The following is a 27,501-nucleotide window of genomic DNA, read 5'->3' on the forward strand; positions in this document are numbered from 1 at the left end:
GGGGGGGTTCCTGAAGCCCAAAAAACCCTCTGGATCCGCCACTGTTCTTTAATCATTATTATTGAGAAGATAGGACGGGACAGCTCCGTGATAAACTGTATTGTGTAGTGGACACCTCCTTGTGACTGTGAGAACTCGGACCTTATGAGTCACTTTGATTACACAGGTGACGTGGGTTGTGTCCAGTTTGGTCCGTGAGTGACCAACAGATCGACCCTGTGTTTGTATTGTTTTAAAGAATTCAATATACGTCTAATGATAAATTACACTGAGAAGGAATGACCGAAATGTAGGTCATTTCGTCCTTGATCACGAGTACTCCACCGTCCACTCTGTCCCCTACAAGGGTGTGAACCGGACACGTACATAATTCACTATATACCTTGCCCGTAGTCATGGTAACACGACCATATCTGGTCTGGGTTGTCACGAAACCACCAGAATCGCACGATTTAGACCTTATATGTTCCAGGTGCCAAAAGGAACAATACAACCTTGACTGTTCCAACAAACAATTAGTTTTCCCTTTGCTCTCCCTACCCTTTGAAGACCTAGAATCTGGATGTGCCAGCTTGCTGTCGTGGTTTAAAAGCATGTAGAAGTACCACTTAAAATTTCCATATAATTGTATTGTCTACACTGTTTTGCAATTCCATAATGCATTGTACATATTTGTATAAATCTACTTACTCGATTAACAAAAAAATGTTGTTATTTAAGGATTTAAATTCATATTCTTAACATTTTTTATGGTATGCTACCCAATTGCATGAAAACCTATTTCATGGTGAGCGGAGAACACAATTAAATAGAATTTGCTACTTCTTGTTGGTTGGTAATTACCATTTAAAGCTATTTTTGCAGTGAGGATATTTTCATAGTTTCACTAATTTCCTGTTAATTAAATCAGCAAGAAAAAACAAGGAATCAACATTGTCAACATGGACATTACGACACTGCAAAAAAGCTTTAAGAATGAAAACGTGAAAGTGCTCCTCCCGGGCATATTATGTTACTGTTACTGTAGGGTCTCTGTTCTTGCGATTCTTCTTTACTTGATTTTGCTTCAAACACAATCACGAATTTATGAAAATTCCACAAAGTAACTGATTGCCTACTTCAGTTAGTCTAAATATTTCACGAATCATCAATACATTTGAAAACGTGATCGAACGCCCTCGCGGGTTAACGAATATATGCGTTAGTTACAAAATATTTGCAGCATGCACTGGATATATACAATTTAATTCGGGGCGATAGAAGTTAGCAACATAGCTATGATTCTTCATAATACTGAACACATTAGCAAAATCAGCATTGTTTAGAAAAAAATAAGTTCAAAGCTAAGTGTTTTCATTTTTGATTTGAGTAAATCTATCTAGAAATTTGAATAGCATTATCATTTCCGTGAAATTAGGATATGTGATGTTTTCACTTGACGAGGCTATAACGGATACTTTAACGATAGCAGAAAGAAAGAAATCTGTTCATATACAAACTTGATACATTCAAACGTCGTTGAGGTCAAATCGTGACAATTTTGCAACAGTAAGACGGTAATTTATGTTGGTCAAATACATGAAATGAAAGACGAACACGGAGGGGAAAACATTACAGACAGAAATTACATCATTTCTTATCGTAAAGTAAATTCCTTATCCTCAAAATCAAACAAGACATTCTTATTATCGTAAGTACGGCAAAATCAGGCCAATAGAATGGTCAAGAGTTGCATAGATACGGTCGTAATTCGACTGTCTTGGAAGTGGACATTATACCAATGGTCAGTTTAGATTGACCAAAGTCTAGTACAAAGTAAATGATTCCTTATCGTGCTGGTCAGTCAATATTGACCATCGGACAGATTTACGGCCCTCGTGCCATAGTCCAGCCCGACTGTTTGAATTGGTCAGTTGGTCAAGAATACATCGATATCGTATTTTGACCAAAGTACCGATTACATTGTAAAATTTTCTAAATTATCAGTATTTGAATAAATACCTGCACAGAACATACTATCGAGTTTTCTCATTGAATGTCGCCATAAGTCTATTTGTTATTTTTCGTTGAAGGGACAGTCGACAGTTAGCGTGGTGTATAGCGTCACAAAGATTATAGCAGACCGATATTTATCAACAAATCATAACATTCGTAATTTGGTAATTTTAAAAATAAATAGATGAATTAATATCATGAGTAATGACCTAAATGACACAAGTTAAATTTCCAATAAATTTGTATATAAATTCTATCAATTTTTTAAAAGTTACCTCTTGTGGGACATAACCCAACTGATAGCTATATGTTATTGATGTTTATACAAGTTTTATTTTCTGAAGATCAAAAATGCATACTAAATAAATGCCAATAACACCGCCTTTAATAAGATGAGTGTAATTCTGAAATTTCAAACTAAACAAAAAAAATATGCTTTGATTTTGAAAACGTTATCCTTCAAAACCAGACGTGTCAATTAATGTGAACGATTATATAATAAAAGTTATTGATATGAAAAAGTACAAAATACATATATTTCGGTATAAACCAAAATGTTAAGAATAAAACCTGGTAAAATTAGAGTTCAACAAAAGGTCTAGTAATTAATTTATAACTTATATGTCAGTTAATTGGAGGAAATTAAAATCAAGTCGTTATCTGAACTTTTATGTATAACGGTAAGCGTATATAAACATCTGTATTGTTAATTAAATTATAACGAGGATATCACTCGCCACAGTTATCTCCCCTGTATGTCTCATTTATCTCCCCTGATATCAGACTCTCCTCAGCGCCCAGTATACACAACATATCCTACTTATCGCGTAGGAGTGTTAAGGACTATATTTTGTACAGATAGCGGACGCGTATCTTCTCGATGAGAGATAGGGCATTGGTAAGCGAAACCCTTCCGCCATGGACGTTATAACGGAGCACATCTATCTTATCCGCCTGCATGTTAGACCACCAATTAATAAATGATGATCTTCGAGATTAAACGACACTATTGGAGATATTTCTAGATATGTTCCCCTTAAACACGATTATTTATTTACTTTTCAAGATAGTGAGGATAAATTTTGCGGAACTATTTTAGACGGAAGTGGACGGACGTATTTTTCTCGTAAAACTTGCTTCAAGCATCTTATTAACCTTTAGGATGGATCTCCCATTATATCCTGGTGGAAATACTGCCTATTATTAACAGTACATCGAGTTTCTTTATGATACTCACAAAGTAAACACTTAATATCGATATAGAAAAATATTACTTTGTAAATAAATAACGTACATGTCGTATATGTTACAAAACAAATTCTATATGATTGTCGACATTGAATTCTAATATCAAACGACAAATCTGTTAATGAATACAAAGGTGGCTGATTTGATGTCGACGTTACATTTTTTAAAATATAAAACCTCACCAATAAGTCAGTTTTTGAAAAGTCGTGAAAATCAATTAGGTCATTGTGTTTTGAGAAAGAAATCATGGTATATGTTTCTGTTCTTTATTTCAATCACAAAAGAGGCTGTTAAGATTTTGTTTCTTCAAAAGGCAGCTTTAATGTCTAACTTGACTTGTCCGTCTCTGTGTGGTTTCTCAAGTCAGTATATTGGTGGTTTTTGTTTTTCTACTTGCATGGCAGTAATGTGTGGTTGATATTTTTACTTGCTTGTAAGTGTTTTCGTTGATTCCATTTCTTTAATTTCTTACTTAGCTGCTAATTGTTTCTCTCTTTTTTTTTGTGATTTCTGAACTTATGTTTCAAATAGGTGGATTTGCTGTAATGGAAGTAAATATGTGCTTTACTATCCATTGTTTACTTACAGGGGTAGGTAGTAGACAGTGATGTTAGTACTTGTTGGAAATCTGTCGCTGACCAGATTTGGATCCAGCGTTCAGCCTCGCCCCTGTTAATCTAACTAACCCCCTTTATCCCCATAAGGTGTCATTGACATATTATACAACTATTTTTTTTCGCATTTGCGACCCTAGTTTAAGTTTTAAAAATAGGAAATTGTCATCTCAATTCTATCATTAATTTGTCAATGACTCAGTAAAAAAATCCAACGAACCCAGTTAGGATATTAGAGGTCACCACGTGGCGATTATGGACCAATGAATTAACAGCACTCAAGTTCGAGGTGATATTGATCTATAAATACTCTGCCAGAATCATGTAAATTGTTTCGAATTTACAAACTGACAGGAAATTGAAACCTGCATGTAAGTACCGATATAAATGGTATCTTTCCTGGTGTCATTTTGTGAATTTGAAATAAGGTCTCTACTTCCGCCACATTGGTCATGATGATGTCATATTAAAAATAAATAGAAATAGCAGCATGATTAACCGTTTTTGTATCTCTCAAGTCGATAAAACCTATTTAATCACCGGAGTTGATATAATTGACAACAAATATCAATAACCTTTCGATAAGCTGATTTTTCTGATTTTGTTAAAACAATCAGAAGCCACCAACTGCCCGATAACGAAGGGAGATAATAGGATAAAAAGGCGCATTCGATACATATGTACATCGCTTTCCGTCAGTTCGACGTGTGTACTAATGTCAGGAAACAACATGGCAGCTTTTTCCGGAACAATGTGACTATTTTAATTTTCCGTAAACGACTGTCAAATTTTATCAGATTGTCGTTGAATTGTGATCCCCTGTACGACCCCTTATTTACTCAATCCTGATTTCGTCTCGCTACTAGAGAGCCTGTTATCTTATCTCAAATAGTCAAACAGGACGGCATCAGACCCGTCAAATTTACATAATTAATCTCCCTAGCTCTCCGCTACCTATTGTATACATACATGTAGGACTCAACTTCTGTAAATACTGTAGTTACATTTTATACAAACTACATTCGCACGTGAAGTTTGTCCGTACTTGTTAACTATATACAGTACATTTGTATGCATAACGCTTGTCCGTACAAATTACCTGTATTTACAAGTACACGTACGAATAGGTACATCTACAGCCCTTTCAGAGTAGAATGAAGTATTTCAACTTTTCAATGAAAAACGTTCAACCATTATTCGTTATCATGTACGAAAATGTAACCCCTGATTCTTTAATTTTCAATTTTCATTATCTAATAATTTTCCTGGCTCTAAAAAATGTTCGTATTCTTGTGAACCCCTTGTTATATTAATGATATTAATGATATCATTTCTATGGACTTTTTGTCATATGTTGAATTCCTGTGTCGCTAAAAAACTGTCTTAATTTTTTTACAACAATAATGAAACAAGTTATTTCAACTAACATTAATCACTCTTGTTGGCCCAGATATTAGCGCGCGGTACGTCTTAATTTGGGAGGAAACCGGAGTTCCCGGAGAAAACCCACATGATCGAGCAAGTGACCCCATACCTTTCATTTCAAGTCAGATCGGGAAATCGAACCCCGGCCGCCTTGGTGAAAGGCAAGTGCGTTATCCACTTCGCCACCCCGACCACACTGTGTCGATATTGCTTCGTTATTCTTGGTACTTTTGTCATAAAAAAAAAACTTTGACGGATTTTAGAGCGTGTAGCTCTTTCGGAGAGGTGACACACCTCACAGAAAGCTATATAGTAAACACCCTTAAGTTCTCCGTCATCTTTTTAGAAGGAATGCTTCTCGGGGAAAAATGAAGCTTTGAGTTGAAGTGCCAAAGTGACATCAAACATGGTTGTTTTACACAACTGTGACAAGTAGGAGACAGCGTCCCCCCTGATAGACGTAATGGGATTCCCACTCAAGTGTACTCTGAACAAGGTTACGTCAGGACAAGTACCAGTGGTATCTAATTTAATGTGTTCACGGTGACATATTTTCCGGAAGGTTCAGATTTGGCGGGATTTTTGTGCTACTTATCATGCATATCATTTCTATTAAAACAAATTTCAAGAACTGGATATAAATGTGTGTTGGCTTTAAGAAACAAGTAATATAAATATGCTTTAGTTTACAGACAATCGTCATTCCCTATAGATGAAGATATATATAAGTTAACGTAAGTTATTTGTACGAAAAATTGGAATATATAAATTCCAAAGAAAAATAACCTTCCTTTTTTCAAGCAGAAGAGAGCCTGACAAATATTAATAGAGATAACGTTGAATTGTGGGTTTTTTTCTTCTCAAAATTTGTCAGCAAATATATTCACATAAGTACATAACCTTCGATAACGCCAAAAGTAAATGTTGACGTACATTGTACCGACATTTAATGCCAAGTGTCCTATTGTGACATTATGACAAAGAGAAGCTGTGGTATTGCCAATGGTCGTACTCATATTCTGCGAGAATAATATTATTGCTCGCATGTAAAAGAAAAAAAAAATGTTGATCACAGATACTGAAGAAACCATGTCATTCATAAATAACGTCATTTTTTTAACCTCTTTTAGAGTTTTTATTATTTTTGCCGGGTCCATAAGATAGTTAAAAGATTCCTTTTTTTTTAAAATCGTACCTATACAAAGTACTCTTATAATAATTACCTTCGTTGAGAAATTAAATAGAGTTTTAAAAACGGTAAAACTGTAAAACATTTTTAACCAATTAATGATTTTCGAAAGCTCTGTACAGTAAGAGTATAATAATAAAACACATCAACAATATGCGACGAATTTATTGCATCAACGTGTATATATCTCGTTATTCCAAACCTGTATTATTGTTCATAAGAAATGAACACTCGCGAAGACAACAACGTCATATGCTACTAAAAACCTTTTCATTGTCAATCTACTACAGGAAATCCGATAAAACTCCATAACTTATATTTATTTTAATGCGTTACCCCTGACATTGGGTTTTCCCTCGAGAGCTGGAAGTAGTCAGTCATATGTAATTAAAAACCTTCTAGCCACGCATGTCTTGATTCAAAGTTTCGTAAAATAGAGAATTAAACTGCTGCATCACACAACAAACATGTGAGCTCATTCCTTTATTTGAGCGAGCTCCAATTCTGGCAATACTCCAGACGGAGCCTGCACGTGCTTTGCGCACGAGTTGTAATACGGAACTAAGGTCGAGCACGGTCTCTCATCAAGGTCCTTTCCTTTGACCGCAAATTATCAACGTAGGAGGCGAAAGTTAAAATTTTAAACTAAAAGAATGTTCAAATCATTATATAATTAACTGTGAGATTCTTATTTACTCAGTAATATTTATCAGAAAAAAATCAACCTTCCAACCCGGAAGTATAGCGGGTGTGGTTTAAACTTCGTGCGCATATACATTTTTTTCTTTACGGAAAATAAAAAAAACCATTTGGTCAGCAAAAGTGAGTTTACGCATTGGCACGGAATCTGGAAACCCAGCAGGCGTGGTTTCTGTTCGGCGTGACTTTTAAACTTTGTGTTCCGTGCTGGATTTTAGTATTACCCTTAACCGGAAGTGATGTAGGTGTGGTACAAAAACGTGTCAAATTGACGTTAATTTTTGGAATTCATACAGCTGTCCGAGTAGACGATTTGGTTTCATACATGTTAATCACTGATCATCAATGATAAAGTCGGCACTGATGTTGCAGCTGCGTTTATATGGTCTATTTCCGCCATGCTCTGTTTTCCGACACATATCAATGTTAAAACTTACAGTATTGTCACAATTATTTCTAATTTGTATATTATACTCAAATCGACCGATGTCGACCAAATCACTTTACATACATACAATACGACCACATTTAATCGGTCGAAGTTTTTCGAATTTAGAATATTGAAACATTATTTAATTTTAAAGGGATATTTCGTATAATGTTCGACACGTCCAAACAGTCTTATGTGAACAGATATTTTTAATTTACTAACAAGAAAACAAATTCCCTCCAATATTTATAGAAGCCAGTTTTGTTTAATGTAAATGATCCCTATGTGAGTGTTCCATAGATAGTACACAATGTATTGTTCAATCTTCATAAATAGATATATTTATATGTGTAGTTATCATTTATGGCTTTGCTGCAATCTTAATCACTGAGATGTTTAATTAATATGAATATCAATTTGAGTTAAGAGGTAATGAAAAGTTAACTAACTTCTCATGACCAGTTGTTTTTATGTGACCTGATATGTTATATATGATAAAGCTTCGTTGAAGATTTTGATAAACCCCAATTACACATGTATCCGTGGACTTCCCTGGACCCATCAAATACTGTTCACGTTATAATATTCAAAGACGTTATCTTCTTTCATTAGTCGATGTTATAAGACTGGATGTTGTTATTGACTCACTACTCCTTAGAAATAAAAACATGTCGTTGTAAAGCAATAATTTAGACATGTGCGAAGATACAATAATCCGGCAACAAATTCAGGTAAAAATGGCAACAAATTAATCTTTTCTTCTGTTTTGTTTTGTTGTATTGTTGTTGCCCTTTGTTTAATTTTCGTCTTTGTGAAGTGGCATTTATTGTGATCAATATGATGTTCTCGGTTTGTTTAAATAGTTTGTGAAAGGGCCTTTGTAACGTTGTAATACATAACTTGTACCAAATACGTTTGCTTCATTAAAGCAATAAAATATGTTCCAATAACTAATTGCCAGTTCTCTATAATTACTTGTATTTATGTGATACGTGTTTGGTTATCAAATGAGAACTAAGGTACAGTTTAGCGTAGTGCAATTTTGAACATTTTTATATTTTTCTGTGGTATCGTTTTGTTTACTTTTTCAACCAAAAGTATAAGATCAAAACTTGTCCGGTCGCCATCAGTCATCGCCCTTTCGAAATTTGCTACATTCTGTGTGTGTAGACCTTATGCATTGTATGCTTAAAATATATTTGTAACTGAAACAAGCCATGACATGAATAGAGAGTTACACAAAAATTGGCCCAAATTCAAGACGAAAAAAAAGCCACGGCCACCTAAGGAATGTCTGACGTAATCTGCCTATATGTTTCCATTGAGAAGTAGCATCAGACACGGCCCACAGGTTAAAGGTCTCCCTACCTCTCCATTCCTCATGTACACCTTCAAAACAACCGCAATTCCGAGTTCCGCCATTTGTTTTCGTTTTTTACACAATTAAACACGTCTTTGATGTCCGAAGACCATTGACCAGACACGAGACAAACAATGGTGTATTTATCTAGAAACCCGATACGACCATTACACGAATAGTGTGGGTTACCGGTAACGTTAGCGGCAAATCTCCAGATACAGGTACTAAAACCAGCGGGAGAGAATAGGAAAACATGGAATGGATTCAAAATATTTCATTTGTCTAAACTCAACATCATCTCTAACAAAATTACGTTTTCAGCAGAGTTGATGTCGCCTTTTACAAAACATCTTATCATTTCTTTATCTTCTGGATGTTTACCTGACATATTACCAACAGGGACGGCTTATTACCAAGCTGCATGATAAGCGGGAACATTCTGACTTTCCGATGGTGAACTTTCCCTTTCCTGATAGTTACATCCCGACTCCCCAGCATGTGTGGTTATCATGTCGCATTTGATCGACTGCTGACGGACAGACTTGCTACACGGGGTTTAATGACGCAAGTAGAGGAAGACGACGGATACGTTTTATGGTCGTCATCATGATCTCATAGGGAAATATGCTTCTTCTTTTTTTTTTTTTTTTTTTTTTTTTTTTTTTTTTTTCTTTCTTTTTTTTCTCCTTGTACTTTTTTAATGGTTTTCATGTGAATCTTTCAATTGTTCTTATTTTGCCCCAATATTATTGACTTTGAATTCGAATTATAGTTTTGTTTAAACTTCGGTATTATATTATTATTTCTTTTTTATATTAAACTTCAGCCTGAACAAAGCAGATGTTGTATGTACACTGTTACCATGGACACCTACCAACCAACGGATATTGCGTCATAATTATTACATTGCGAAGCCTTGGTAAATCTGTTCTCCAGATTGAATCCGACACCTTGGGAATACAGTTTCAATAATTTTGTTTCACATTTAGATCTAGATAATAGAAAGGCAGTCTCTATCAATTTTTTACACTCGTCAACAGATTTACGATTCGGCTCATTCCTTGTAAAAGGCGGCTGTTTCATTTTGCGTGATGCTTCGTCTGTCCTGTACTACCGTCTCATGTTGATTCTCTTGACAACGGTCTTTCTCTTCTTTATTGCCGTCGTTTCTTGTTGTTTCTCAAAACCCTGGCTTCTCTCTCGTTTATTTGTGTCTTCCATTAGGACCTACTGTCTATCCCGACATCAGTTCTTTCTCGGCCTTATGAGTGTCTCTCCAGACATCGTTCTCCATATGATCAAATACGCTTTACCGACTGAACCAAAATTTTGCGCTGTGTAAGTGTCGAGAAATTGGAAAATGTTCGGGGAAAATACTTAAAATGTCTAAATGTTGAGGTGTGTCAAAGGACGTGAAACTATTTTCCTCTCTTGGAGAAGTTTTCGATGGTCTCGTCAAGGAAATGTATCCCCATATATACATGATATAATTGTGAAACTGTATCTGCTAAGTTCAGCTTTGATGCAGGTAACGGTGGCAATAATTGTTTTTGCTTTGTCAACCAAAGAAAGTCATCTCAATTTTGGGAATAGATAACAACCTCAATATACCTGTTCAGGTTCAAGATATATTTTGTTGTTTAAGGCAAAGTGCCGTTAAGTTTTTAGAAAACAAAAATCTCAAGTCATGCAGAAACAAACTAACAAATAATGACAATTTGTTCATCTACGGGAAAAAGACGAGAGTAACATGACGCACGTGTTTTCGACTGTGCCCTAGCGCGGCACGTAAATCCTCGGGTAACGAGACCAGATGACACAGCGGAGGTCAGCCCCTTTCTTGAGTGAATGCAGACTCAGTCAGGCATGACATGAGGGGGTCTGAAGCAGAATCAGCTTCCCTCCACTGTACACCGCCGTGTGCGGCGAGACATAGTTACTACACTATATTACTAGAGGGAATCTTGAGAACGTTAGAGTTACAATACATACAGACACTGTGTACCAATCAGGGGATTCCCCCGTAAGTTAAATACTGACGGATCTCAGAAAAAAATAGTGTCCGGAAAAAATATATGCTGAGATTTTAGAACATACGGGGGACCTAACGATGAACAGGATACGTGTTAAAAACCCGTACAAGATGTTTGGATACACAGATTGTTTATCCGGAATATCAGTTTCGACCAGCTGTTTTGTTTATCAGTTTGTCATGTCATTTAAATACGGAAAAACCTTAAAAAGAGGCAAGATTGAAATGCACATAGCCCCAAGAGGACATTTTTAGAAAATCACAGCAATAAAAACAAATCTTTTCAAATCATGATATTGTTGCGATTTTTAGATAAACATGTCTTTGATTAGATATAAACTACTAAAACATCACAGAATATGAAATGAAATATTTACAACCAAAGATAATTTCTTTTTAAAGATAAAAAATAAATAAATGAATTTTGATGTTATTTCCGAATAAAAACTACCAATATGACAGACCTTGTCAGCGTTCGGCAAATGTACACGTTCGTGTGTGTTAACAGTTATCTACCCTGATAAAATCTGCCGAACCGCTGTCAGATGATTCAAGATGGTGGCTACACGTGACATGGTTGTGTTTAGGACATGGATGTCTTTAGCAGACGGTTAACGATCTGATAGCGTCATCTAAGACTTCTATCTCAAAACCATTGGTAAAAACGCTCTTTGAGATAACGTGTTAAATATACCAGATATACCTCAGAATTTACATCACGACGGGGCTATAAATATATTTTACAATCAAAATAATTCCGTAATTGATTTTTAAATGAAATACATGCATGCAAACAGTTTCTGGTTAATATGTGTTGATTTTAAAACGCTGTGGTTTTTTTTCACGAAATGTATCTTTAATAATGTTTTATAATTTAACACATACAATTGTTGATTTAGTGGCCAGCTGTGAAGGATTACGCAATTTTAACATCTACATTGCATATAATATACTTCATGTCGTTATTGTGATATACACTTATTTAGCGTTATTCTATTTTCGGCTCGTTATGAAGAAATTTTACACATAATTTGCCCCCTTTCATACTAAGAAATTCCCACTGATCAACTAGTTCCGTTTACTTATAGGCGACATTAAAAGCCACGAAATTTCACGTACACGTCACATTTACACTAAAACCTTCCACCTGGACAGACACCTTCACTGTGTCTTTCCTCAAAATGCCGACTTTCTCAATCCATGGTGCTGTTTATACTTACGTATTTATTCTATAAGACGATTAACACAAAGCAGACGTCCAGAGCAAACGTTTGTACGACGCGGACTGTTTACATTAGAACTCGGGCTCGTGGAGTCTATCTTTTCGCTATCTGTCTTCATTGTACATAGGGATTTACTCAATTTAGTGCGATTATTATCAATGTTTAGACATATATATGCCACAACTTCTTTACTTTGTTTACGAAACTAAAGACCAATATTTTTGAACGCTTGTCATGACAGCGATGTTGACATGTAAAAGATCAATGGCGTAGTTTCGTATATACTTGCCATGGAATCGGGTAAATAGCTGATTACTAAGTTTCGTAAACATGTAAACGTAACAATTTCTTGCCTAGCATATTTTTAGCATAAACTTTATAATTACCAGCGCAGTCTGCTTTTCTCCACGCGTTTACAAAACGTGTCAACCAAATAATTTTCATTAAAAGAGCTGCAGCCAATTTCATTAGAGAAAGATGCCTTTTGAACAGGCATAAGTTTGGGGTTATTTTTAACAAAGGCTTTCTCTAACTTGGTAAATTACATTTTACCACAAAACCATTGTTTTATGTAATAACAACATTTACATTACGTAAACAAAGAAAACTGGCACTTCCAGCTTTTATTGTGACCTAACCTCGTTACTTCAAGGTGACGTCACACTCTGTATTATCATGCATGCAGCATCTAGACATGGGCGTGATTGTAAGATACAAAAGAAAAGCTAGGTACCGATAGATTCACTAGCCTGATAATATAGTGTGATTCTTAGTTAGTTACTATTTTAATCTAAGCAATATTCACAGCATGTAAGTGTATTATATCTGTATTTTCGTGAATGAAATTGGTCTTTTGCGTAGATGTGTCCCCCAAGCACAATAGCCTCTCCATCCTGATCCCAATCCCAATCCCTCTACACCCCTAGCCCGTATATATATATATTTATATAATTATTTCAGTGAGGATTGTATTGATTTTGTTAAAACTTTTGTTAAAAAATAGGGATGGGCGTGATTTAAAATACCAAGTTTCTAATGTATAATAAATGGTGATGCCGAATACCACCGAAGGAAAATTAATTATTATAATTTAAAATGTTAAGAAATATAAGGGGCTATATTTACTAATGTGGTAGAAAAAATAACATCGGTGAATTCATTCAGATATACACATATTCAAGCGCTTATAAAACATCGTTCATACATGTATCGAGATGTGCAGAATCTTTTTTCCGCCAGGGCGCGTATGACATCTCACCCGTCTTAGGCTATGTAACACTTAAGTGTCTTTGTTTAATTTTTCATAACTATTTGAATAACATCAACGCATGCTTTCACGTGTAAATATATTAATAATTATTCATGAAAGGCATTCTACACCTTATTTCCATTGTGTTGAACTCTGTTGGAAGTAAGCACAATATATCCATAACGGGACCATTGTTACCGCCAACACTTAGAACTGTGTTATATTGTATCGCAGGTGGGAAGTTCGTAAATACATCCGATTAGCTTCTGTTTCCAAACAGGAAAGAAAAGAGATCGTTACACTATGTGTACAGTATGTATGAATGAATCCTGACCGCGGAAGTTCGTGAGTTATCTAAGAGATACTCTGACTTTATCTGAAGTGTTGGCAAAATTAAAGCTATCTCATTAGAAACACGATTACATTGATAAAATAATGAATGGGGATGGAGATAAACTCGTAAGAAAGGAAGAAGAGTTCTGATATAGGGGAGATAATTACACAACGTGTCACGTGATGTTAGGCGTTTTGTGAACACTCACCTAATGGGTTTGGACGATTAGACGAAATTGTCATCGTGTCAAAATTGATAAGTCTAATGTCATAACACCTAGTTTCCCTGTTCTTGTCAGTCGGGGTATCATTAATCGAACATCTGAGCCGGCACCAATGATACCAAAACAACTTTGTCTGTGAGCGAAGTGAGTTTTAAAGTGTCGCATGTCATTTTGCATCAAATACATACAAACAATATATGATTGACACTCAGCCTTTCGTTAATACAACTTAATTTATCAATGCAATGCGTTGTTTTTAATATATTTTCCTCCCTTGTCCTTTGTCTTTGAGATACCTTGTGCGTATTATAAACTCACTTAAGTTACAGTGAGTGGTAAAAACCAAAGCATTTACCAAGCGGTAGCTAGTCGTTCTATATATGATTAAAAAGTAGCATCGTCAAGCTTGCTGTTCCGACCAATCTGTCTGCGCATGTGATGTTTACCTGTAATTGTATTGTCCTTTTCGTTATTACGTTCAAAACAAACAAAAAACGATTGATATAATCAGATTCAAATTGCTGCCTTAGAAGAGCAAAGATACGGTACCAATAGAAGAAAGACACAATACCAGTGTGGGTATTTTTTCTGAATTAAAACCAACATCTATTTTTTCAATAATTTATTTCAACATCTTGTTGCTATATCAACAGTTTATATTTAGTGATGATAAAAAACAACAATGGTTTTGTAAGAAAGAATTGTTCGTGTATGCCTAACGGATATAATATGGCTTTTTATTTCTCTAAATTTCAAACCTTTAGTTTGTTTATATATCAGTTTATTTACATGTCTAGCGAAGGACAAAGAAAACATTGGATGAAGTTTATAAAAAAAACGTAATCCGAGAATTTTCGGGCATCTGTTCACGTGTAGTCTACCATGTACACAACACGCTGTAGGATTTGACGCTTCGCCGAGAATTCCTGGGGTCTTGTAATGGAATTCCTCAGCCAGGACAGCTTGACGCTCGTCCGACTGTTTATCATTTCTTGTAAAACGTCACCTGTTTATTCCTTTTATTGATTTGTATGTGAAAACCTACTTTCGAATTGATAAATAATGTATGATTTAAAAAAAATAGTTAGACATGGCTATCTCGTATCTTGCAATTCTTAGAGCAAAGAATGTGTCACCAGCGGTAGCCGAAATCGTTGTTAGCAAATGTATCTAATAAAACAAACAAACATAGAAATTCGATACATTTTTGTTATTCAGGAGCAAGTATTTTGAATTTATTCTGCAAAGTTTTAGTGATTTATTTCGTCATTAAAAATGTTTTCATTGTGTTGCCGTCAAGCTAGCAATACTTTTCGTGAACGAGCTTAGTTTACGTACATCGGATCGTCCCTAGGGATCCGACGGGATGGGAGGGAGCGCACGAGAGAAACATGAAACCCCAGCGCTGCCCCGTAAAATAAACTTCGCAACACACACTTATTCAACATACATCGCAATTTCTTTGTTTCTACAGCGTCGCAATTAACAAGGTGGTCAATTTCAAAGTGATATTTACATGTTTAGCATACCTTACGACGACAGGCATGTATAACATTCTGTATAGAGGCGCTAGCTGTTACGTGTGACGGAAGTCGTCCGTTTCTCTTTGTGATCAGCTCGTCGGTGGAAGTTGATATCAAACTGTACGGTTAGAATTTATTCTTTATCTTCATCTGTATACCATCCTCCGTCAATATTGACGATTACGGATTGGTTGGGTCTTGTGCAGTAGTGCGTTGTTATGAACAGTGATTTTTTAATTTGATATAGGATTAAAAACAGGTTAAAAGCAGTGTGTGTTAGTTGTGTTGTTGGTTTTGTATTTGTTCGATTATGGTATATGAGTTGCATGTCCTGAATTCTACTGTTGTTTCTGATAGCATTGGATGCCATCTATATATCTATATATATATAATATAATATCTATTATACTAGCACGCATTGTGAGCATTTATGTTCTATCTTATGTATTTAACAAATAATATTGCATGTAAAAAATGGAAGAGATATGCATTAATATATAATAATCAAATAATAAAAGTGTGTGATTGGAGAAACAGATACTGTCTCGACCTTTCATAAGATTTAATACTTCGGGATTAAATGAGGTTTATATAGTGTTTCTTAATGACTTGTTTCTCAATTAGTTTTTATAATAACAGGTTTTGTTTTATCTGCTTCCTGGAGTCAATTTGAAATTTTCTATATTCAATATAAAATATTTTTTTGGGATGCTCTTTATGTCTATATGTGTATCATACAGAATTCCAGTAAATATATCATGTAAAAGTATGTTGTAAATTTAAAAAAAACCATTACACTTGACAATTAGTTTTTATAACGCCTATTCAGATGCAACATTGAATCTGGACGTTATGTTGGCACTGTTAGAACTAATAGATTATGTACAAAGTGTAATCTTAATGACATTGAAGACGAGTTTCATTTTGTTTTAGTTTGCACAAGATATACAGATTTAAGACGGAAGTATTTAAAAGGTTACTATATAAATAATCCTAGTGTATATAAGCTTGTTCAATTACTTAATACACAGAATATTAAAGAATTATGTAATCTTGGAAAGTATCTGATAGCGGCAAATGTGTATTGTTCATTCTCCTGTGACCAATGTGGCTTTTTGTACATATGAAAATATCCTGTTTATTATATGTTTACACTGATAAGTCGCAAGACTTAAAGTTAATAAAGAACTTGAACTTGAACTTGAACAATAGTAGAGATTTTCTCTTTTTTCCCCCATAAAATGAATACCATCCAAAGAGAAGTTCCAAATGGTCGCCTTTCCGAATATTAAGCTTGTTTTAAGAAAATAACCAATTTCGTTTTTGTATTTGCAATGACCATTACATGCCAACGTACGTGGCATTCCGCTTGCTTATCGACCATCTTCATCTTGGTCATTTAGATGTTTTACACAAATGATCCTAATAAACCAGAAATGACAGCTTTTCCTGGTAATTGATGATGGCACATGACTGACGAGGGATGCTTGCACGAGCTTGTCCATCATCCGGAATAACTGGTCCGGTGTCCGGTTCTTATCTTTAGAACTTACACCTGCTATACTAAATAAGTGCAAAGTCCTTCATTAGATTGTCAGTTTGGTTTGTGAGTGAGCTATTTAGACGTATCCTCTTATAATAACTCTGTTAGGCTGGAATTTTTCTGATATATAAACACGTGCACTTAAAAATTCAGCTTCAGATTTCGAAAGTATTGTTTTACAACGATACACTAAGATAGACAGATTTCACCAACAGATAAGCAAAGCTGACAGATTCTGGCTGTTTGTACTGAAAATTATCTTTAAAAAGTTTCAAATCAAACAATGAAAATCAGAAAATAGTAAGTGTGCAGCATTCCTTATCTAAAAATCAAACTTAAAGTACATTTATAGTTTTACTTCAATAAAAACGTAGACAAATCATCCGTAAAATATATCGCCTTTCTAATGACGATTATCTGAGTAATGATTGGAGGTGAGACGACCTCGATTATCCAATCAGAATGTATTTAACAAACCGTGTAAATCGCTTCTCGCAGTGTGAATTGCGTTTTCTTCACGGTCTCGCATAAACCACAAACTCTCACGAGAGTTACAAAATGATTAAAGACGACGGAACATATTTTCTATTTTGGAAAACAAAAAAATCTGATACTTTGAACTATTATAAATGTATAATGAAATCTCCGAGAATTTTTTATTGTTAAAATAAGGCATAGACATCACATACAGATTGTTATGGAATTAAATACCCGTATCGTAGTAGATCACTTGTGTTTTGGTTCATTACAAACTTTTACGCCGATCATGAAGACGTTCACACTTCAGGTTAATTGGCTCTTCACAAAAGTATTTAGATACCATCTCGATATATATATAGTGCTCGAGACATTAGCACCGAGAAAACGAGATTTGAACCCAGATCGGAGCTGACACTTGTCTCGATTATAATAAAAGTACCTATACAAGCATATAGAACACGAGAGGGATCATCAACAATCTCTTGAGTTTTAGAATAAAATTTCTGCCTTCCGTCACGACGAGCGCTTCAGTGTGAAATCTGCCTGGTATAGTTGGTATGTATCTATTTCAGCCTCATAGCGGACGCGCATCAGCGCGTGACAAGTTTGCATTCCTTTGCCTTGTAAATTTACACGCTAACAGAGCGCTGAAATGCTCCAAAACTTCTAACTAAAACTTGATAACAGGGAGTGATGAATCCATCTTCAGTTCGGACCAACCGCACGGGGACAAGGATGTGTTGCTCAAGGCTCTACAACAGATTTTTTCCGTCTCATAATTTTGTTACATATATATTTGAAGAAAAAAAGAAAAACTTTGACACTTTCAAATGTAATAAAGGACGTTTTTCTTTGATTTTTTTTTTTCTATGATTTTTTTCCCGTTTAGCATTTTTAAATTGAATCTTAATGTTATGCATGCGTATATATATATTTATGTTCATGAACGTTTTCGAGTCTGTTTTTATACAGTATTTTACAAAATAAGCATTCAAACTTAACTTTTGATTCACGCTCGTATGGAATTGGTCAATTAGAATTGATGGAATTTAAACCAAACACAACTATATTTATTTTAGTTGGTACTTTTATTATTTTTTTTTTTTATAAAATGCATCGCCATGATGAAATTAAAAGTCGAAGTGCAAGTAAAATATCTCGAGTTTTAATGTGCTTTATTTAGTTAATATACGTGAAACCAAATGTTAATAAACTATCAAACGTAATCGAATTTTGAAGTTAATATGACAAGCACGATCGTCATTTGATTTCTGTAATATTGCAAAGTAGTGATTTTGAAATTTGAACTATATAATCTACCAAATATGATTTTATGAATAAAACATGTCTCATTTTTCTCTTACAGTCGTGTTTAAGAAAATTACGAACCACTTCTCATTATCTTGTTAAATTTATTCATTTATTCATAAATTATCGAAATTGTTTCAGAATCATAAACAGGACTTCCTTTTAAAACTCAAAACTCAAAATAGCCTGTTCTTTAATACGGCTCGCACGTGCATGGCTTAGCGCAATCAAATGGTCCTTATATAAACTAAGGTTGTTTGATGTTTCAGTCGTAATTAAAGTAATTAAGTAATTCTAACGTATGCGGTATGATCCCTAATTAGCATACGGAGATATAAGTTTAAATTGCAATTAGCCATTCGTTAAGACACGTGATAAGTACGTCAAATTAATTTCGGGGCAATATAAGCTGTAGTTACCTAGCAACGGAAAACAAAGGGACATTAAGCCAAAACTGGTGTGTCGCTATAGACAAAGCCGTTTACTCAGGGTCTGTCGGCCGGACCGACACTGTGGTCAAAAACTTGGCCCTAACTCTGATTATTGTATACACTTTTGTCCCAAAAGGGGCTCGTACTTCCCTGACAACCGCCCCTACGTCGTTGGCCCCTAAATTCGGATGACACGGCCCCAACAAGCTTAGGCACAGTTAAAACCGATCCCCTTCTTAGTCGCGTCGTCTAAAACGATTAATGTATATGAGTATATATACCATGTCAAATCAAAGAATCCGGATTGGATAAAAGTTTTATGATCAGAATGTTGGAGTAGCCAATTGGAGAAACATACACGTTTGTATGTACATCATGGACTTACTATATACTATACGTATAGTAAACAGAAACACTGGCCCTGTGTAGATGAATATCACTAGTAAAACAGATATCAGTAACGTTAATTATATGAATTGTCTTGGCATTTGTGACACAGTAATTAGTTCAACTCGTATTCTAATAAAATAAAAGTTGTTGAAAATACATGTTTCCCTGATATCTAACAACTTAATTAAGTACACTATCGTAATTTTATCAAAATGTTAACTATATGTTCATTATATAAGCTTTTCACCTTGACGTGTCATTGTCCGGGTATGCGAAAATCATATTGTATTTCGTGAGATATTTGCAGTTTCATCGGCTACAAAACTGCTACCCTTAAATTGAAACAGGCGAGTATCTCAATATTTATCACAGTCAGAGATTGTGTACATTGTGTCAATTAGAAGATATAGAAGATGAATTCCATTTTGTATAACAGCGTCCTTTTTTTCGCGGACTTGAGAAAGAAATACAAAACAATTAACATTACACTTGCAGCCCAATTGTGTTAAATCATCAGAAACAATGTCGTTAAAAACTCGGATGTGTATGTATCTCCTCACACTGATTGTAATCCCCTCATTGTAGTGTGTGTTCGTATCATACTGTTTGTATTTATGTCCTGTTTATAATGTACATAGTTTGCGCTGTATTGCATACTGATGAGCTATAAATCTCAAAGTAATAAAGAACTTGAATTTGAACTCGTAACATATATATGCGTACAATATAATGTGTCCATTTAACATATTGGCAGACTCTGATATTTATAACCCTAGCAATGTCATCATTTATAAACGTTTTAGCAATACAGCTCATTTCACGCAAATATGTTTTGTAATTGGCGTTGTTGTTCTGTTAAAGAGAACAATGAAAAAAATCTAGTTCTCTGTGCATATTTTTTTCAATTGCTTTTGTTAACAATGTTTCACGTCGGCTTTTGTAAAGGAGCAAGTCATTTGTTCTTTTTCAATAAATTAATATCTTGACATTATTATTTTTTATTTTTTTTATTTTCAAAAATCGGGTTAAGATGTCATATCATTTATCATATAAAATAATAATTATTATATCACTACGTACTTGTTAGTATAAATTCTAAACGTGTTGTCTAGATACACGTGTATCTATCTATCATGCAGGTCAGACAATCTCTGGGTGGGTAGTTTAGAAATTATTGTGTATGCTCATTAATAATATATCTTTGTTGTTTCCCTCATAAACAATGTTAATTATTCTATTCGATAGCATTGGTCAGAACGGGGGAAAGTACAACTTTCTTTTCTCGTTGATAACACCTTGAAAATGTTCGGAATATGGAGAATTCACCGTATGTTTTAAATTTGCATCTTAAAATTATGGACACAGTTCAAGCGACAGTGATAGACTGGGTACAGGAGCCCTAGGTTCTCAAACTCACCGCAATATCATTCTTATTCAAATATTTTTTATTTGCACATAATCAGAAAAGTAGTTTACCCAAGTTTTTTTCAGCTTATGACGTATTCTCCTGTTGAATATAATATAAAATTAAAACATAATGTCAGACAGCAAAAATTATTAATAGCAATAGACGATATCAGTTTAAAGGAAAACCTTCAGTTATAATTAAAAATATACATTAAAAAAATGATATCGTATGATACTATATGTTATCTGAACACACTGACAATGACTGATACTGATATGGTATTGTGTAAAGATTGATTATATATAAAATGAAATATAACTGAATATTAAAATGTAGACACAAATCGCTTAACAGTTACACCTCTGTGTTGTGTTATATTTTATTATAATGCTTTTCAGTGTTTTCAAGTATAAATATTAGATCGTTTTAGATAGATACCAGGACTGACCTCCACAAAATCAGATAGCTCACCTGACAGTTCTCGAGTGGAGCTGGTGGTCCCTGACCCTTGCACTTGTGAGGTCCTGATGGGAAAAATCGGGGGTTAGGATGGGCCTTATCATTGAAGCTTTGTTATTTGGATATTGAACTTTAACTCATTGAAATATCAAACAGAATGGCATAATAAATCTATATTTATTAATTTTAGTTCAATTCCTAACCAAAGTATATGTCGCTCAGCAGACAAATTACTTGTCTTTTTGTATTGAAATGAAATATATGAATATTAATTTCATATTTTATTTTTATTAAGCTAACGAGACTTTTCCTTTGGGGACTGGCGGGTACAGGTTGGGAATTTTATGAGGGCTAGTCTACTCCTGAGGATTTAGAGATATACTTGGAGAACAGGTGCGCGGTCGTATATTAGACCAGTCTCATCATATACGGGAGATGACCAACGTGAACTGTAATGGGTGACTACACATACAGTTATTTATCAGCGAGTAGTCATAATATAATGATATTTTAATGTTTATAAAAGTAGCTGATTGAAGTAAATATATAATAAATGTGTGTTGTTTATAAAGCGAACGTATTGTGTAGGATTTAATTTTCCAATATTATTTTGATAAAATTTAATAAGGAATGATATACAAACACTTCCGAGTTTTTAAGGTTGTTTCTTACTGTTACTGATCTTTATCTCTATTCAAAAAGAGTTCTATCTGAAGATTAAAAAGTAAAGCTTATGATATATAATAAATATGTATCGCTACTTCATTGATTAATTCACACTATTGACATAGGTGAAAGATACAGAGCAAATTATATCTTGATAAAATTCAAATGGTTTTGATTTATCAAATAATATTAAATAAAACAAGGGAGATAATACATAAATATTGACATATTTGTAGATGTTATACCCATAAAGACTTAATTGGCGAGTTGGAGAGAAACTTTTAACAAATATTGACAATGGGAAAAAACTGTTGGCTTATTAATGTATCATATTTGTAATTTATCTATAGCAAGTAAAATAGGGATCTTGTCAAATTTCTTTCCAAACATTTTAACCTGAAATCACAGTACAAGAACACAGAGTTTTTTTTGTTTATCATTGATATAATTTCTAGTGGTTATAGTTAGCTATTTCTTTTCTGTTTCAGGATTTTTTTTTCTTCATTTCTTCATTTTTTTTCTTCGTTTATCCATCTCTCTCTAAGCATGGTCAAAATCACAGTTCAATGCTAATCCCGTAGATTAAAACTTACCTAACTGGTTCTATATCAGCCCTTTAGGTTTAATGACAGCCTTTCAAGGTCAGGACTGTAAGTTCAAGGTTTGCCCTACAGGTTGGTGATAAGAATTGGTCTTCTGTACATGTGTACCCCACTACATGATAGTAATGGGTGACTTGGGTTGGGCACCTGCAGTGCTATTTCATTTTCTTCTTCTTCTTCCTACAGTTTTATTTTTCTTAAAAGATTCAATCAGATGTTCCCATTGTAACACTTTGGATTTGTTTTCATTCTACCCTTTATTTTATCAAGGTATTCATTTTATATGTTTTTAGCATTGTTCTTGTTTCATTTACCATTAGCTACTTTTCTACAGCCTGACACCATGTATTACCTCTTCGTGTCGTAATGGCAAATCGATTACACAGATAAATTTACACAAGTTGTATTGTTGTATTGTTTATTCAACTTGAAGCCTTACGGCTCATAAACATACCCACTCGGCCACGTATACTTGAAACATCAGTGATATGAAATACCAAATAATTATAACATCATGAATGAAGCATAATCATGTACATCGCATATATATATAGTACCTATAAATGGACAGAATAATTTTTTTAATTATTATAAAGTACAAGATAAATAAATTTTCGGAAGATGGAGAGCTCTTGTAAAGTTACCTCACCTAAGTGTACCGTAGACCCTACACCGGACTTACAGACTTCAGATTAATGTGTCATGCTACCGTGTCCAGGTTACGACGTTTCATTGAGATGTATTTTGAAGTGATCCTTGAGTGGCCACAAATCGTTGTCATGTGACCTTTTCTGTTGTTTATGTGCACGTCGTCATATGACATTAGAGTGTTATGTGGTGACATTATCCGTGGGCGCCGTCATATGACCTTAATAAGCGATATGTTGTTTGCCCATCATCAGTGGACACCGTCGTCCTATGACCTTAGAGTGCTGTTTGGCTCCATCAGCAGTGGACACCGTCGTCGTATGACCATAGAGTGCTGTTTGGCCCCATCATCAGTGGACACCGTCGTCATATGACCTTAGAATGCTGTTTGGCCCGATCATCAGTGGACACGGTCGTCATATGACCTTAGAGTGCTGTTTGGCCCCAATCATCAGTGGACACCGTCGTCATGTGACCTAAGATGTAATATCCCAACAATTCCAAAAGCCTTCGTGACGCTTATATTACCATAAAGGACGTGGATCTTTTATAGTTTTATTAATTCAGACAGATATTTGTGATCCCGCTAGATCTAGGTACAGGTGTGGCTATTACTTCAGTTCGGCGAGTATGTTCGTTTTTTACAAAAACATGTAAGTCAATAAACGGTACTGTTGATTATTACAAAAAGTCAGAAAGATGGATTTAGTACAACTGTTACTCTGTATTGAGGTTGATCCAGGTATGTATTAACACGCGAAAGGAAAGATTAACCGACAGAAAGGATGCAATGATATAGAGACCCTAAAAACAATGATAAATCTTTAATAGCAGGTAAGAATAATACACATTTATCAACTATCTTTGTCTTAGTCTTGAACATATATTTTTTTTTTTTATTAAAAACAATATGAAAAAGTTTATCTTTTTGGGTTTCACCTTATAAATCAATTTGTATCATCTAAAGATTAGCGGCTTTATTGTGATAATATTACAAAGAACCTGTCGATTGATTTCGCATGACTTTCAAAGCGTATGCAAACATTTCCTTTGTCTTTTTGTTGATTCTTTTCTAGAAATCAGTAGAAATCGAAATTCCTCCACGCTCTACTTTATCTTACTAACTAGATAAGACGTTCTATTTCAAAGAAATGAACATGCGTATGCTCTCGTGCGCTCGTGCACTCGTGGAAGAGGTTAATTAGAATTTCGCTTGGATTCAGCGTTTTTTTCTGTGTTTCTACCGTAGAAGTAATGACATTTTGTTTGGCATATAAACAGATACACCGTAAAGCGAGGGCCTGTTTTAACAGAGATCCCGATCTCGACGCTGGCTAATACTTGGATAATTTACTCTAAGTGTAGAAACTTAGACGAAGTGTTTTAATTCAGGAGCTTTGCTATTGCAGAGATTTCGATAAGGACACATTAAAAATATATCATTAAAAAAGTTTAATTTCGGGTTTAACTTTTATCAGTGCTCGTAGAGAAAGGACGTAATGCTATTTGAGTGTTTTTATTGGTAAATATAAGTTTATAAACTCTATACTACAAGTTTGCTTGTAAAATTGAATCCCGTATTTGAAACAAACACGTCTTGCGACGCAAGCTCCGCCCACTTGCGTTATCAGAGGCTAGCTGCCTCAAGAGAGGGGGGTTTAGCCACTCTAGAGCCTTGTCTAAATGAGAAAACGCGACCGGGCCGTATCAGTGTGTACGTACACTCGGAGGATAGTGGAGAAATTTGCCTTGGTGGAACTGACCCAGGTTTTCCTGATAAGTGATAAAAAAGTTGACTATAATATACAACTCGGATAGCGGGACCGAGAGGGAGACGGATTGGAGACTTGAGGGTAGGTTGGTTTTATCTGGAGATTGTAATTGGTAATGAAGACTTGTGTCCGAGAGATAGCACTCAAGTTAGGAAGTGATAGCACAACTCTTCAGCATTTACGTATCTAATCGTTCTGCTTTAGTATCGCTATAAGCTTAACTCCTTCGAGAAAATTACTTCATTTTCATTCTGTAGGCCCGACTATGACATTCCAAATATTATTCTAATAATTATTTATATTGAAATCGTAATTCAATTCCACCGATTTAAAAATTATTCATATTGTTAATAATATTTTACTCCTCCGTGTCATATTATTCAAATATCAAATCCTAACATGATTATACTGGAATGTGCTTTGTACCCCGGAATATACAAATCCTGGGTTAATATACACTATTTGAAGTGTACCGATGTTTCCGGATTTCCCCCTGGATAAGTCGTTTTTGGATATTAGAATGTACCTTGAGTGGCTAGAACAGGTAAGCGGGTATATAGTATTATCCCACACCTGTGTACTTTCATAGCACGTAGTTTGCTTATTCCGATATTTTCACCAAAATCGGATAAGTTTGTCCTACTGTCGGCATCCTCTTAAATTCTAAGCCAGTATACCTCCTAATTCGGTTCCTGCGTCTCTGTATATTATTTGTTTCCCGACTTTACGGGTTTGCCGCGTGGTTGGACGTATTCCGTCATCCTTTGTTTTTACCTGTGTGTACCTGAGATTTTATTTATGGGTGTGTTACAACTTTACGGGGTTATATTATGGGGTCAAGTGTTTTATTTGTGCATGTGATTGAAGTAAACCTTTCAAATGGTTGTAGAAATAGTTTATCACATCTATCTGTTTTTACATTTCGTTTTCATTCACATCTGCATTTATGCAAGTGACATTTTTATTACACGGATCTCATACTACTGACACACACCTGTTAGTTACAATTTACCTGGCGATGTTTATTACACGATATTTGATAGAATTACACCTTTATCATCATCACCGATTCCATATACTCTTTAATGGCTTATAATTTATTTTACGAATCCACGTGTACGAAAGACCATGCAGGGAGTGAAAACGCGTCATCAAAATTGATATCCACATTTCGGTTTTACATATAAACATGAATCTAATGAACGCATGAAATCATAAAATTAGCAATAACTGCGAAATGAATCCATTAAATATTCTATTTATTTCTGAAGAAAACATGCATAACTCTTAAACTTTATTGAAGGGTAGTTAATATGTTGCTACCCAATTTTCTTATTAATTGATTCTTTCATGTCTTTGCATACTGTCTCACTACATTACATATTATATTTCATTGTAAATTATAAATAGAATTAAATTGCTGATGAGCTCAATATTCTAGGCTTAATAAAGAAGTAGAACTACACATTTTAAGTGATCACCCCATCAACACTTGGCCCTTCCCTCCAAAGCTTGACCCCTCCTTAGTAAGTGACTAATTCCGATTGGGCCACCAGGTAGGTCGATTTACCTGTGTAATTACCTGGCTTCTTGACCTACCTGAGTTTTTGTTTTTACAACAAACCACACACCTGGAGTGTTAAGACTTAGAAGCCAAAAATCGCATTACGGTCTCAAACCGTTTGCTATAAGTAGTTTGTGCTAATGCTGATGTTTTCTTAGAAATTACGGCGGCGACCTCAAACGGTGATCATGTAGACTACAGTAGTTTTGTAAATCGTCTGTCTCATTTATAACAAACTTACCCATCGTCAAACATCGTGTAAAATTGCGAGAGAGAGAGAAATATATATACAGGTTTAGACGGACGTGACACTTAATACAGGTGAGTACATCATATATAGATATATAGGTATCTATAGTTAATATATTATGACCTGGATAGGTACTTGTACATCTATATTGTTAATTGTTGTATCATATTATCAAACGTTTTTATTTGCATATGTGTTTATATATATAATGTAAATAGATGATTGTTAGGGATTATTATTTTTCGGTATGAATAATTTGATCAACTTTAGGAAGATAGTACATATGTCAGATTGACCTTTATGATGCTGGATAAATTTCTGGTTTTTTTTTTAGGAAATGTATAAAAATATGATATAACGATGAGTTAGAATACATCAGATCTTTGGAAATCCTGATATTCCGTTCTCCTTATATTTATAATTAATAATCGCATCA

The 27,501-nt window shown here is 34.6% G+C and overlaps 1 protein-coding gene across 6 annotated transcripts in view; it reads left to right on the top strand.

The window, feature by feature from the left end:
• LOC110465783 (transcription factor GATA-4-like) overlaps positions 1 to 27,501 on the top strand; it is an 88,026-nt gene that overhangs the window by 27,922 nt on the left and 32,603 nt on the right. For 3 of the 6 annotated variants that reach the window (XM_021521870.1, XM_021521862.1, XM_021521869.1), the window contains exon 1: positions 25,153 to 25,332. The exons of 1 other annotated variant lie outside the window; for it this stretch is intronic. The gene's annotated coding sequence lies outside the window, so the exon portion shown is untranslated. Of the gene's footprint in view, positions 1 to 25,152; positions 25,333 to 25,407; positions 25,796 to 26,994; positions 27,137 to 27,501 lie in introns of those variants that run through there. 2 more of the 6 variants (XM_021521863.1, XM_021521867.1) reach the window with 2 other exon arrangements.

This window comes from Mizuhopecten yessoensis, unplaced genomic scaffold (assembly GCF_002113885.1).
Source record: "Mizuhopecten yessoensis strain PY_sf001 unplaced genomic scaffold, ASM211388v2 scaffold11101, whole genome shotgun sequence".
Taxonomy (NCBI): domain Eukaryota; kingdom Metazoa; phylum Mollusca; class Bivalvia; order Pectinida; family Pectinidae; genus Mizuhopecten; species Mizuhopecten yessoensis.